The following is a 14,959-nucleotide window of genomic DNA, read 5'->3' as shown; positions in this document are numbered from 1 at the left end:
AAGAACAGATAGCGGAAGCAAAATGAAAAGAAAACTCCAGGATGAAAATTGAATCACTGAGAAAAAGGGTGGGAGGGCGGGAAAAAAAGACAAATTGAGACAGATGAGACGAACTCCGGAAATAATTGAGAGAATGATCTTGCAAAATTGGAAAGGATTGAATTACTTGAAGAGAGACACACCGGTTGAAAAGAATTGACACAAAACAACTCCGGTTGACAAGAATTGATAAGACAATTGATTAAGCAAAAGGATTAGCACTCTCATGTGAATATGAGAACACTGCTTAGAAAAGATCTGAAATCACCACTTGACATCGAAGCAACACAAATTTGTTGGAAGATCGTCCTATAAGTAACTACTTGAATTCCCACCTAAGAATTCCCGAAATATCTGGTCATGCAATCTGGTACATGGATACAAGGAGTAATAATCACGCAACTCCTATACTAACCCGTCACCTGTATCACATCCGTCAACACACAACCAGAATCTCGGACCTTCATCTACAACAGACCCTCGTGATCACAACGATACAAAGTATGGCAGTACTCCCGAACAATCTGCACCAGTACTGGGGACATCGGGGTTATCTCGCCACTACTAGTATTGAAGAAATTACGAACATCCTTCGTTCTGAGATACTAAGAAATCTGAATGATAACGATGTGCTCAAGAATCCCCTGGAGCTCAACTCCCCTAAAACTCAAAGAAGATAGGAGGCACCAAGACAGAACTCCGTCACATTGGCATCATATAGATTCCAAAAATATCCGCGTGATCCTAAAAAATTTTTGAGTGAAAAGAGGAGTAGAATTAAATTATTACGTCAAGATTCCTCACCAGAGCATAGAAGAGGAGAAAAAAGAATCCTACTCTCCGATATATAACTAGACTCAAAGCAGTTTTTCACTAGACTCGACTCGGCCAAGTTCGATCAATCAAGGGGGCTCCAAGGTCGGTACTTGTTGGGGATATTACCTGTTGATAACCCGCCCTAGTTGGGCCGGGTCACCAAATCAGGCGATTCATCTAAGCGTGGTTCGGGCCTTGGCCTGGCAAGACCGAAGGTTGTATGGCGGTTTACAACTTCCGGAAGGTCTCCAAGCTTTGGAAGATGCTGACTTAGAGATCGTAAAAGTCACGGTTTGTAGAAAGGAAAGTACCCTTGTAAACCCTAGGGACTCGACCTGTATATAAAGGCGAGTCCCAGGGAAGAAGAGGGCAGGTTAGAAATCATCGAGTGCTAGGTTTGGCGAGTTACACCCTCCTTGTAATCGAAACTCCATCAATACAACTCAAAGCAGGATGTAGGCCTTTACCTCCTCACGAGGGGCCGAACCTGGGTAAATCGCCGTCTCTCTCCCGTTCAACCCCTTTGAGTCACCACCAAAGTGCGGTGGCTCCAGTACTAAGTCCTTTCACGAGGACATCTGCCGTGACAAAACCATGAAAGTTGGCGCCCACCGTGGGGCCTGCGCACGGTGGAGTTGAGTTCTCAAAGGGAGCCCTACCAGGGTTTGGGAGCTACGCGACGGGGCTCATGACCCGGAGCCACCGTGGGAAGATCTACATCGACAACCCACAATGGGGACCCGAGGCGGATTCGATCGAATCTAGCTATAGGGTCCCCTTCGGCAAGATCAACGTCTTCATCGGCATGATCGGATCATCCGTGCCTGAGACGGACATCTCCACCGACATCGTTGAGCCGGCCAGGTACGTCCGCCCAGTAGTGACGCCAAATTTGACTCGCCCGGTCTTTGTTGGGTTCACGCAGGGATCGGAGGAACCAGAACACTCATTGTCCCAGGAAACTACACCAGTCAACACTGATGACGAATCATCCATGGGCGATTCAGATTCAATCCGGTCTCCACATGGGGATTGTCCCTGGCCATGGACCCCGAAGTCCTTGACCGAGCCCGCCGCCAGATCGCCATTTATATGGCTGGGGCGAGACAACCCTCGCAAAACCCAACAGGAGGCGACGGAACTGGCGAGACGTCTAGAAGCCCGGCCGCTGTCTTGGTGGAATTAGCGGCGGAAATCACAAGGCTGATGGCGACTCTCCTCACACCGGAAAACCACGAGGCAGTAAACGCGGAGTTGGCGAAACTCAGAGAAGCAGTGGCAAAGGCTCATCGGGATGCCGAGGTGGAGTCCGCCAGGATCGAGACCCGACAAGCTCAAATTACCGCCGAAAGAACTCGCTTAAACACTGACAACTGGCGGCTCGAAAGAAACCAGCGCGCATCCGACGCCGTCCATCAGCGGAGACACCAGGGTCGCCTGCCCCCTGATCTCAACCCGACCCGCCTGTTCGATACTCCACGAACTCCTGGGGCGGGAGCCGCCCCACGGGGAGGACCGGGTCAACCACCTAACCCGCCGGTTCAGCCAATTGAGGATCGCATTCCCCGATTCCGGACACCTCAAGGTCACTTTTCCAACCCAGTGGACAACGTCCTTGCTGCAACTCGCCATTTCGAATCTCTTCCGATTCACGTCAACACTCCTGTCGAGATAGAAGCAAGGAACGCCATTGAGATGTTGAAGACGACGGTGGTTCAAAACGCCCAATTCTCACATAGCCTAGATAGGCTCCATTCCACTCCCCAGGCGAGTCACACCAGGAGTCGGCCAGAGGACCAGCCCGCCGTAAACAGCGGGCCGCGACTCATCCCCCGGGACAACCCGTCTGATCATCAGAACCCGCCGGGCCGGGATCTCTCGAACATCCAAGTCGCCCCGGCCCCTCTCGTCTGGAGCGGTGGACGAGTGGTGGTGCCGTGCTTGGCCCCCGCCCTTCGCAACGAACGAATGCCCAAGGATTTTAAGGGACCAAGAAAGGTACCTAACTACACCCCGGACCTTGAGCCGGCATCGTGGGTCGAGAGTTATGAAATCGCCATGGACATGCTCGACGTAAACGAGGCAGTTTGCGCCAGATACTTCACGATGATGCTCGAGGGGTCAGCACGTACTTGGTTAAAAAACTTACCCCCCAACTCCATCCAGACCTGGGCTGAATTGAAAGAGCGCTTCATCAAAAACTTTTGAGGAACCTGCAAACGTCCAATGACGATCGTCGATCTGCAGCACTGCGTCCAGCGCCCCGATGAGTTGGCCCACCATTGGTCACGGCGGGTTGCGGAAATTATCCATTCATCAGACGGTATTACGGCGGCTCAGGCTATGTTGATCCTCGAGCAGAATTGCCATTACGAACCCCTGGTGCAAAAATTGGGGCGACTCAAGCAAAAGGTCCAAGACATGGGGGAGCTGATGGATACCCTCACTAGGTACGCTGAAGCGGATGACACCGAAGATCCCGGTGAGGACAATAAAGCTAATTCGCCCAAGAAGGGCGAGTCATCCAAAAATCATACCCGATTCCAGGGACGTAACCGCCACAATCAAGGAGCCAATGGCAAGAGAAGGCAGCAAGAGGAACCTTTGGATTTAGTCGCCAATACCAACACCAACAGTGGCAACCAACGCCAGAAGAAAAACAGGGGATATAGTGGTAAGAAGCCGCGTAACTATGAAGAGTTACTCAAGGGCCCTTGCCCGCATCATGCCATGGCAGACGGACCGGCGACTCACTCATGGGAGAACTGTTTCGTGATGCGGGAGTTTCGGGCGGAGGCGATCAAGAAAAGCCAAAATGATGACCCGGACCAATGGCAGGAGCAGTTTGCTGCACCCAACCAACGACAGAACCCCTTTGGCGGTTTTCCAGAACCGGGGGCTCAGGGAGGCTCGCAGCCGAGCAGCGGCCAGTATCCGATGCATCACCAGCGGCGGTATAACCCGCCAGGAGCCTTTCAGCAGCCGCCCCCACAGGGGGCTTCGCAGGGTCAGGATGACAACGGGGCTTTCGCAACAACCCCAAACAGTTAAGCAATGGGCAGTATCACGTTTTTCACCACCAATGCTTGCAGACGTGATAAGAAGGTGAGTCACCCGGCGTACAGTGTGTCTGAGACGGCGCTTCCCAGGTACCTCCACTGGTCTGAACAGACCATATCATGGAGTAGGGAGGATCACCCGCCAAGAGTTGACAATCCTGGCGACTTAGCGTTGGTCGTAGCTCCCCAAGTTGGGGGGTACACCCTGTCCAAAGTGCTAATGGATGGTGGCAGCAGCATTAACATCTTGTATTTTGACACTTTCCAAAGGATGAACCTATTGGAAAAGGATTTGATGCCTTCAACCACTGTTTTCCACAGAATCGTCCCGGGCAAGTCGGCGTACCCCATAGGCCGAGTCAGACTCACAGTTGCATTTGGAACGGCACATAACTACAGGTCCGAGTCGCTGATGTTTGAGGTGGTCAAATTGAAAAGCCCCTATCATGCGCTATTTGGGCGGCCGGCTTATGCCCGGTTCATGGCTCGCCCATGCTATGTTTACCTTAAGCTCAAGATGCCTGGTCCTAAGGGACCCATCACAGTTGATGGTGATATAAGGATTGCAAAGGAATGTGAAGAAGGGGACGCGGCTTATGCGGAAGTCGCCTGCGCTGCAGAGGAGCTCAAACATCATCGGGCCAATGTTGACCCGGCGGACATGTCACCCCTAAAGAAGCCAACAACAGATGCTGAGTCGCCCCTCAAGTTCAAACCAACGGATGACACTAAAACAGTCGATTTCGTTCCCGGCGATTCATCCAAGCAGTTCACCATTGGAACGGGTCTGGATCCCAAATAGGAAAGCGCGCTCATCGAATTCATCTGTGAGAATTGGGACATCTTCGCATGGAAACCTTCTGACATGCCTGGTGTGCCGAGAGAATTCGCTGAGCACCATCTTAATGTTGACCCAAAGGCAAAACCTATCCAGCAGTATCTTCGCAGGTTTAACGAGGAGCAACGCAAGGCAATCGGGGAAGAGGTTGCCCGTCTCTTAGCCGCCGGATTCATCATGGAAGTTTTCCACCCCAAATGGCTGGCTAACCCGTTTTGGTACTCAAGAAGAATGGTACCTTCCGTATGTGCATTGATTACACGGACCTCAACAGAGCTTGTTCGAAAGACCCTTTCGCTCTTCCCCGCATCGACCAGATCATTGACTCGGTGGCGGGATGCGAACGTTTGTGCTTTTTGTATGCCTAATCTGGATATCACCAGATCAAGATGGTTGTGGAGGATCAAGAGAAAACAGCTTTTATAACCCCCTTTGGGGCTTTTTGCTATGTGTCCATGCCGTTTGGGCTCAAGAGTGCGGGGGCGACTTATCAGCGCTGCATCCAGAATTGCCTCCGCAGCCAAATCGGGCGCAACGTCCATGCCTATGTCGACGATATTGTGATCAAAACCCGCCAGGGGGAGACGCTAGTGGAGGATCTCAAGGAAACTTTCGATAATCTGCGGGTGTATCAGATGAAGCTGAATCCCACCAAGTGTGTTTTTGGTGTTCCTGCAGGGAAATTGTTGGGCTTCCTGGTGTCTGAGCATGGCATTGAAGCTAACCCGGACAAAATCGAAGGAGTTACATCCCTTGGAAAACCGGCAAATGTTAATCAAGTTCAACGAATGGCGGGTCGCATTGCGGCTCTAAGTCGCTTCGTAAGCCGCCTAGGAGAAAAGACGATTCCCCTTTTATCAATTACTAAAGAAATCTGACCATTTTGTTTGGACAAATGAAGCAGACGAAGCGTTCGAAGCCTTGAAACGGCAACTGGTCAACCCGCCGTTCTTGGCCGCCCCGACTGAGAAAGAACCCATGCTTCTGTATATTGCGGCACACTCCAAAGCAGTAAGTGTGGCGGTGGTCGTTGAAAGAAAGGAGGAAGGGAAGGAGTACCCAGTGCAACTCCCGGTGTATTTTATCAGCAAAGTTCTAACCCTTTCCAAGCAACGGTACCCACATTGGCAGAAGTTAGTGTATGGGGTGTTTATGGCGAGTCGGAAACTTAAGCATTATTTCCAAGAACATCCTATCACGGTGGTTAGTTCCGCCCCCCTCGGGGACATCATCCAGAATCGGGAGGCAACAGGGCGGATTGCCAAGTGGGCGATTGAACTTGGGCCGCATCACGTACGATACACCCCTTGCACAGCCATCAAGTCTCAAGCCATAGTTGATTTTGTCAATGACTGGACGGAGTTGCAGGCCCCAGAGGACAGGCCTGATCTTACATACTTGACTATTTATTCTGATGGATCCAGACAGCTGGAAGGCTCGGGGGCTGGTGTGGTACTGGTATCCCCTCAAGGAGATAAATTCTGTTATGTCCTCCGACTCATGTTTCCGTGCACTAACAATGCTGCGGAATATGAAGCTTTGCTTCACGGCTTGCGACTCGCCAAGGAGATGAACCTGACGCGAGTCAGATGTTTTGGCGACTCTGATCTGGTGGCGCAGCAAGTTTCAGGTACCTGGGATTCTCGAGACCCCATGATGGCAGCTTACAGAAGAGTTGTGTTTGACGTGGCGGGTCATTTTCATGGCTATCAAGTTGACCACATTGATCAGCGCCTCAACGAGGCAGCTGACGCCCTTTCACATCTTGGTTCCCAACGAAAGCCGGTTCCCCCCAATGTTTTGGTGGATATTTTGCATAATCCATCCGTGAGTTTACCATCGGAGGAGGAGTTGGCAATACAGGATCCTGAGTCTCAGTTTGTGGCGGCTCTCCACGTCACGCCGGATTGGGTTCTTCCCTATCTGGCTTATCTCGCCCGGGGCGAGTTACCAACAGACGAAGTTTCGGCCCGTCAAATCGTTTGACGGAGCAAATCCATGGTGATCATCAATGGCGAATTATATAAGCGGAGCGCCTCTGGAGTTTTTCAACGATGCGTTTCCTCCGAAGAAGGATGCATAATCCTAAATGACATTCATTCCGGGGACTGTGGGCATCACGCCGGGTCACGCTCTTTGGTGTCAAAGGCATTCCGTCATGGTTTCTTTTGGTTGACGGCTCATGCAGATGCAGAAGAGATAGTTCGTCGGTGCGAGGGATGCCAGCGTTATGGATGACAGGCTCATGTGCCGGCTCAAGAACTAAGAATGATTCCCATCACTTGGCCTTTCGCGGTCTGGGGGTTAGACATGGTCGGCCCCTTTAAAATGTCATCCAACAAGAAAACCCATTTGCTGGTGGCGGTTGATAAGTTCACAAAGTGGGTTGAGGCAGAACCTATTGGAACTTGCGATGCGGAGACATCGGTCAAGTTCTTGAAGAAGCTGATCTTCCGGTTTGGATATCCACGCAGTATCATTACTGATAATGGCACTAACCTGTCCTAAGGGGCGATGCAGGAGTTTTGCCGTCGAGAGCATATCCGGCTTGATGTTTCTGCGGTTGCTCACCCACAATCTAATGGGTAGGCGGAACGGGCGAATCAGGACGTTTTACGGGGAATCAAGCCCCGACTCATGGTTCCCTTGGAGAAAACCCCGGGATGTTGGGTCGAAGAATTGAATTCAGTGCTATGGAGCATCTGGACCACCCCGAACCGGTCCACGGGTTTTACCCCTTTCTTTCTGGTCTACGGAGCAGAAGTTGTTCTTCCTACTGACATAAGGCATTACTCGCCTAGAGTCGCCGCATATGTGGAGCAAGACAACGAACTGGCGCGTCAAGACTCCTTGGACGCCTTAGAGGAGGCACGTGACTTGGCTGCGGCCCCTTCGGCCATCTATCAGCAGGATCTACGGCGTTATCACAACCGCCGGGTTAAGAGCCGAACCTTTCAGGAAGGCGACTTAGTGCCTCGGTTGATACAGGATCGTGCTAGCATGCATAAGTTGTCACCGCCATGGGAAGGACCGTTCGTCGTCAGCAAAAATCTTCGCAACGGCTCTTACTATCTGGTGGATCTCCGGCCTAACCGGCCAACCACGGAGGCTGAGTCAACTCGCCCCTGGAATATTGCCCACTTGTGGCCTTATTACACTTGAGCTTTTAAGCTCTGCATTTTGTAAGTCTTTCGGTTCTTATTATGAAGCAATAAAATTAAAACGCTTCCCGACTTGGGGGCTTCCTCGTTGAGATCAATTTTGTTATCCTTATGAGCCGACAAAATCAATATCTTGGGTGGCGCTTGAGCTTTCTGACTCGCCCCATCCTGTCGCGACCTTATGAGCCGACAAAATCAATATCTTGGGTGGCACTTGAGCTTTCTGACTCGCCCCATCCTGTCGCGACCTTATGAGCCGACAAAATCAATATCTTGGGTGGCGCTTGAGCTTTCTGACTCACCCCATCCTGTCGCGACCTTATGAGCCGGCGAAATCATTATCTTGGGAGGCGCTTGAGCTTTCTGACTCGCCCCATCCTGTCGCGACCTTATGAGCCGACGAAATCATTATCTAGGGTGGCGCTTGAGCTTTCTGACTCGCCCCATCCTGTCGCGACCTTATGAGCCGACGAAATCATTATCTTGGGTGGCGCTTGAGCTTTCTGACTCGCCCCATCCTGTCGCGACCTTATGAGCCGACGAAATCATTATCTAGGGTGGCGCTTGAGCTTTCTGACTCGCCCATCCTGTCGCGACCTTATGAGCCGACGAAATCATTATCTTGGGTGGCGCTTGAGCTTTCTGACTCGCCCCATCCTGTCGCGACCTTATGAGCCGACGAAATCATTATCTTGGGTGGCGCTTGAGCTTTTTGACTCGCCCCATCCTGTCGCGACCTTATGAGCCGACGAAATTGCTATTTTTTTACCTTCCTGGCACTGCCACAAGGTTTTCCAGACTTTTTTCTGATTCATCTCGAAATATGTTGGGACGGCTGCAATTTGTTATCACTTATTATTCATTACGATGATTTCACATATGTTTTTCAAGCTTAGAACAGGTTGATGATCAAAATCACTTTATCCATGGCGGATTAAGCATCATAAAGAAGCTTCAAACGGCGGATCAAGTATTTCAAATCGCCTTAAGGGCGACATAAGGATTCTTTTTGAAGGTATCACAAAAGCAGTACCGATTCCTAAAGGAGACCTATTACATGGCTGTTATGGCCAATTCAACGAAGTTTATTCTGCTGACGCCTTTGGATCAGTTTGCTGCGAGCTTTGGCCAACCTCAATCTGCATGTCGCCTAGTACCCAGTTACACTTGGCCAGAGCGGCAAAGTCATCTTCATTGGTCAGGATTGATGAAAGATGTGCGTCCAAGTCAAAAGGGTTCTTGGGTCGCCGTGGAGTTAAGCTCGTCGTCACAAAGGTTGGCGGGTTGACCTTCTTGTTCTTACTATCATAAGCAGCCTGGTACTTTGATAAGTCCAGACTTGCAGAAAGTGGAGTCGCCGCCAGACGGGAGTCCTTGACGACACACTGGTAGTCCTCTTCGGCGAATTCTGACCCGTCATCCTTGAGTTGAGGAAAGCCCGCTGCTACTTCTTTTGGGTTGATCTCTGGAGCATATGCTAAGCAGCGACTTAATGTAGTCAGCACTCCCTTCCGGGCGGCTGACCGAGTCAACTCGCCAATTTGGGGAGGAAGCGTGGATAGGCAGCCAAGCATCTTCTTTATGGAGGTTATAGGCTCCTTGGCACCCATCACTGCTTTCACATGCAGTACACTGCCGGTATATAGCTGCTCTATCAGCGTGTAAATCGCCTTCAGCGTCAGCACGCAATCATCCTGAAGGTTGGCGGCTCTCGGACCTGTACAAGGGGTAATGATAATCAGCGACTCAAGATAAGATTTATTTGTTTAAAAAGGTCAAGGGTTAGTACTTTACCAAAGACGGCTTGCGCCATGTTTGAGATATGACGTTTCAAACCGGACAGCTCTTGTTGCACAGTAGCCAGCTTGACTTCAGCTTTCTCTGCTCGCTTTGTTGAAGCATCTTGGTCAGCTTGAGCCCTTTTTAAATCGGCTTTTAGTTTTTCCATCTCAGCTAAGACCAGTTGATACTTCTCCTCCGATTTGGCTCGGGCATCCTGCTGATCAGATAAGCTTTTCTTCAAGTCGCCAAGAGCTAATTCAGTGTGGATAAGAGATTCCTGTTGAAGCACATGATAAGGGGCAAGTCTCAGAACTATTGCAAGCAATATCCCTGACACTTGGGGGCTAATGTATAAAATTTTTTTCCAGACAAAATTATATAGCATCAAGACCTGGCTCATCTTTTTACTGATGACCCGGCCCTTGGGGGTTACTGGTCGAAAGTTTTTTCTAGTCATCAAGACCCGGCTCATCTTTTTACTGATGACCCGGCCCTTGGGGGTTACTGGTCGAAAGTTTTTTTTTAAAAGTCATCAAGACCCGGCTCATCTTTTTACTAATGACCCGGCCCTTGGGGGTTACTGGTCGAAAGTTTTTTAAAGTCATCAAGACCTGGCTCATCTTTTTACTGATGACCCGGCCCTTGGGGGTTAATGGGGATAATATAGTATACAACAAAACTTACCTCATGTTTATTTTTTAGCATCCGAAGCAGGCTTTTCTCCATCTCATAACTCGCCTCCAGGCGACTTGCAAAACCAGAGCAAAGTTCTTTGAATTCCAAATGTTCATATTCAGAGAGCTTAGCCTTGGAGAGTCCAGACTCAGGAACGGTTTGAGATGACGATGGCACATGCTTTGATAAAACCGTTGTGGCCGGTTTAGAGAAGCTGGTACCAGTGATAATTACAGCGTCCGGGTCTTCTGCTGTTGTCAATGAACTTGGCGGCTTGGGGGCATCCATTGTTTCCTTGGGAGAGCTACGGAGATCCACTTGATCCTCAGGTTTGTCTTGGTCCGGTTTATCTTGGATCGGCGCCGGATCTTTGATGGGCTCTGAGATTATGATAGGAGTTGACCCGCTGGTTTTCCTCTTCTTCGCATGTGCCCTGAAAGAGGAAGAGGCGCGTTTAAGGACTGAAAATTTATCACCATCAGATTCAAAGTAAAATTATCAAAGGACTTACCCAGGGACACAGATCATTGGCTGAAGTGTCGACATTACTGAGTCGCCAGATGTAGGAGGAGAATTCTGCAAGAGTTGTACGTCGAAGATATAAGCGGGTTACAAATGTGATCCAAATAAACATGAAGAAGTGTTGTTCATGGGTACCTCATTTGGCCTTTTCTTGTTCTTTGTTGGTAAGCCGGACACCAGATCGCCGGAATGACTTCGGGTCTTCCGATTTGAAGTGTATTGTGCTTTCTTCAGAAGAAAATTTGGGTCCAAACAAGCATTTGGATGTGAGAGGGGAACGTTCCCACAAATTCGCCTGGCCGGCTTAGGTGGAGAAGGAGATGAATCGGAGGAAACAGAAATTACCTCTACGGAATCCTCCTCGCTTTCGTTGTCTTCATTCTATTCAAGAGATGCAGAGATATAAATACAAAGTTAGCAGTAATGGATGGCGAGTTAAGGGAAGATAGGTTTTACCTCCGAAGGTGCGTCGCCGACTTGAGATTCATCGGCCTCGGATGGTTCGGCCACAGCAGCTTTGCCCTTGCCATTGGTTTTCTTCTTTGGGGCGGCCTAGCTTGCTTCATGGCTGGCTTTTTGGGCTTCTTGGACCAAAATTTATCACCTTTCTGAAATGGCATATGTTATAAAAGGCCATAATTCAAATGAAACATAAGGATTAAAGACAAAAGGCGGGTTAAAGTTGCTTACCTTGGGCGCCGGATTAATCTTGCAGAAGGGTTTAAGGCTTATTTGGCCGCATTTTCCCGCAGGCTCGCCGGTCAGCTTCTTGATGATGGTGACAATATAATTTTCCGTTAAAGCCGTGCGGAAGTAACATTGAGGATGATCTAGGGTGCCGTCAAATTCGCACATTAACCCGTCCCGGCGACTTAAAGGGAGGATGCGCCATTTGACCCAGCAGCGGATCAAGTCAACCCCAGTAAGGCCGTTGTTTGTCAAAGATCTTAACTCGGACAATACTGGGATACAATCAGATTCCTCCTCTTCGGTGAGCTTGTCCGGGAGCTTGAAATTCGTTGGAAGGCGATCTTCCCTATAACCCAGAAGCTTGTTTTCACCTACAGGCGAGGTCTCTTGACAATAGAACCAAGACTCGCCCCAGCCTTTGGGGTGGCTTGGCATGGCGAGTGACGGAAATGGGCTATCCCTGCGGCGCTGAACATTTACACCGCCGAGCTCCAGGCTGGGGCCGTTGTGAAATTCCTTTTGGCGATTTAAGTGGAAGAAATACCAGAATAAGGGAACTGAGGGTTCCATCCGCAGGTAAGCCTCACAAAACACTTGGAACTGGCATAGGTTGCTTATCGAATTGGGTCCTAGATCCTGGAGGCAGACGTTCATGAAAGCCATGGCATCTCTAAGGAACTTCGATCCAGGCGGCTTAAAACCCCGCTCCATGTATTCGACGAAAACAACTATCTCCCCTTCTTTGGGATTGGGGATTTCCTCTCCCAACCCGGTACGCCAACCAATAACATCCTGAGGGTCCAAATTTCCCGTTTTCACATAATCCTCTAGTATGGCATCATTGACCTTGGTAGGGAGCCAGTCACTTTTGAAGACGGTGCGCATGCTACAAAGGAATAAAGTACGGGTGAATTGACATGCCTGAACATCTACTGTAAGAGGTGAAACAATTTCATTTGACTCGCCAAGTAATTTGTCCGTGGGCTGAAGAGAAATCTTGACCCGCCAAATAAAGGCCCGACCTAGGTTGCTATGGCGACTTATGAAGTTTGGCTACTTACAAGAGTTGTCTTAAGGCGTCAGAGGCATTTATCCAAAAATGGTGAAGTATGAAGACTACAAACAACTTTCACATAACGAGCGGTAGATTATGGATCTACTGGACAGCTGAAAATAAATGCGGAAAATGACCGGATACGGCAACCTACAACCAAGATGGGATAATGTTGTTGATTTGGTGAAATCTCTACTATTAAAGCAGGATGTGCCGTCGTGATGGTTCAACCAACAGGATGGTTCGACCTCTCGATACCTCCTCCTCGTACTCATACGCTCCGTGCAAACGAAAACCCACGACGGCATCCCCCATCCCCGCACTCCCCGACCCCATCCCCGCACTCGTGCGAACTGTCCCGCTCCCCACCACCGAAGGGAGGGTGAACCGCTCCTCTCGCGCATCCGCTCGTCGCCGCACACGCCCCTGCGCCGCTCGGTGCCGCCGCCACCCCCGCGCCGCCACCACGCCCTCTCCCTTCCCACCGGCCCTCCTCGCCGCCGCGCCCTCTCCCTCCCCACCGGCCGACGACGGCATCCACGAGGAGTTGCCGGTCTCCGCCCAGAATGGGAGGCCCGGATCCGAGCCGGCGGCTGCGCGTGAGCCGGCCGCCGTACCGTGGCATCGCTGCTCCGCACAGTCTCCGCGCTCGCGCCCCCTCCCTCGTTTGCCCGGGAGATGCGGCGGTCGTCGTGTGCCGCCTCCTGGCACGCGCCGGCGAGCCCGCTACAGGTTCCGCCTCCACCCCGGCCGCGGTGAGCCGGCCGCCGTCCCGTGGCATCGCTGCTCCGCACAGCCACTGCGCTCGCACCCCTCCCTCGTCTACCCGGGAGATGCGGTGGTCGTCGTGTGCCGCCTCCTGGCACGCGTCGGCGAGCCCGCTACAGACTCCGCCTCCACCCCGGCCGCGGTGATTGGGGGCCGACGAGGCCACACAGGTGAGGTGTGGCGTCCCCACCCCCGGGTACTTCATATGTAATCTCGCTCCCTCTGCCTGGAACCAAGATTGAGTCTTTTTTTCTCTCCAGAAGAAACCCTCTTTGTTTCTTGGTTGGTTCAAGAGTGCCAGCCGCCATCTTCCCGTCTCGCCGCTGACCGGTTGCTGCTCTGCTCTTCTCACAGGGTTCAGTCTTCTCCCGCTCTGGACTGTTCCAGATGTTCTTAGTCAGCCGGCAGCTGCCGTAGCAGTTGGTTATACTTTCAAAATGTTAAATTTGCGGTACCAAAATGTTTTCCTAATCATGAATGATGAATGACTACATCTGAATAAATATTTCCTAATCATGAATGATGAATGACTACATCTGAATCTTAATTCTCTGGACCATGTACTATGACCTTTTATTTTCAGGGGTTCGATTCAGTCATGGTGGATGGTTCCCATCTACCTTTAGGGGAGAACATCTTATACATAAAGAACATATCTTCCCTGGCTCATGCGAAAGGCATGCTTGTGGAAGCTGAACTTGGGAGACTATCAGGCACCGAAGATGGCCTGACAATTGAAGAATATGAAGCAAGATTTCCTAATATGCTCAGGTTATTTTATCTTACCAACAAATTTCAACTCTATGGCATTCTATCATTACAATCACGTGATAATGCTTAACTTATATGTTACATATTTTCAGGCTGATCAGTTTATTGATGAAACTGGTATTGATGCGTTAGCAGTATGCATTGGGAATGTTCACGGAAAATATCCTCCCAGTGGACCGAACCTGAGACTTGACTTGCTAAAGATTTGACAGAACAACTATGAACATCTATGTTTAATCTTTCAGATTATGTGTGTTTTGCCAGATCTTTTACCCTGTTTTCTGATTTTCTGATTTTTCTAAATTTGTTATAAGATTTTTTCAAAACATATTATCCTTCTCTGTTTCTTTATGTTTCTACTTAGATCTTTTAACATGACAAGGTGGTAATGCACATATGTGATGCCATGTGTCTGCCACGTGTTGTTTGAGTCAGCTTAAACTGCTTGGGTAAACCAGTAAAGTAATAAACAGATTCAACAGTTCAAGGTTGACAACAACTCGTTTTCTGGTTTTCGAGTTTAAGGTTGAAAAGTGAACTTCTGCGGGTTGTAGAGTGATTTCTTTTTTCCAACAGCTGTTGAAGTATTCTGTAAAGGATTGCCAAGCAAGTTAGCGCTTTTGCAAGCGACTTCTTTTGAGTAATGAACTCTGTATTTTTTTCATTGAAATGATGACAGGAACTGATTCCTCTTTCTCTGATTTTTCGTCGAACTACAGCGCGAAGGAGAAAACCAGGACACTGACGACAAGCCGATGATCAGGGCGGACACCAGCTCAACCTT

General features: G+C 50.0%; 1 long non-coding RNA gene across 1 annotated transcript; it reads left to right on the top strand.

Annotated features, from left to right (window-relative positions):
• The first annotated feature begins 13,488 nt into the window (after positions 1–13,488).
• On the top strand, positions 13,489–13,924 carry LOC123429487. The gene is made up of 2 exons (XR_006622691.1): positions 13,489–13,574; positions 13,759–13,924. It is a non-coding gene; the product is annotated as an uncharacterized LOC123429487 (long non-coding RNA).
• Positions 13,925–14,959: the final 1,035 nt, after the last annotated feature.

This window comes from Hordeum vulgare, chromosome 2H (assembly GCF_904849725.1).
Source record: "Hordeum vulgare subsp. vulgare chromosome 2H, MorexV3_pseudomolecules_assembly, whole genome shotgun sequence".
NCBI lineage: Eukaryota > Viridiplantae > Streptophyta > Magnoliopsida > Poales > Poaceae > Hordeum > Hordeum vulgare.
This window is presented reverse-complemented; position numbering and strand designations above follow the sequence as displayed.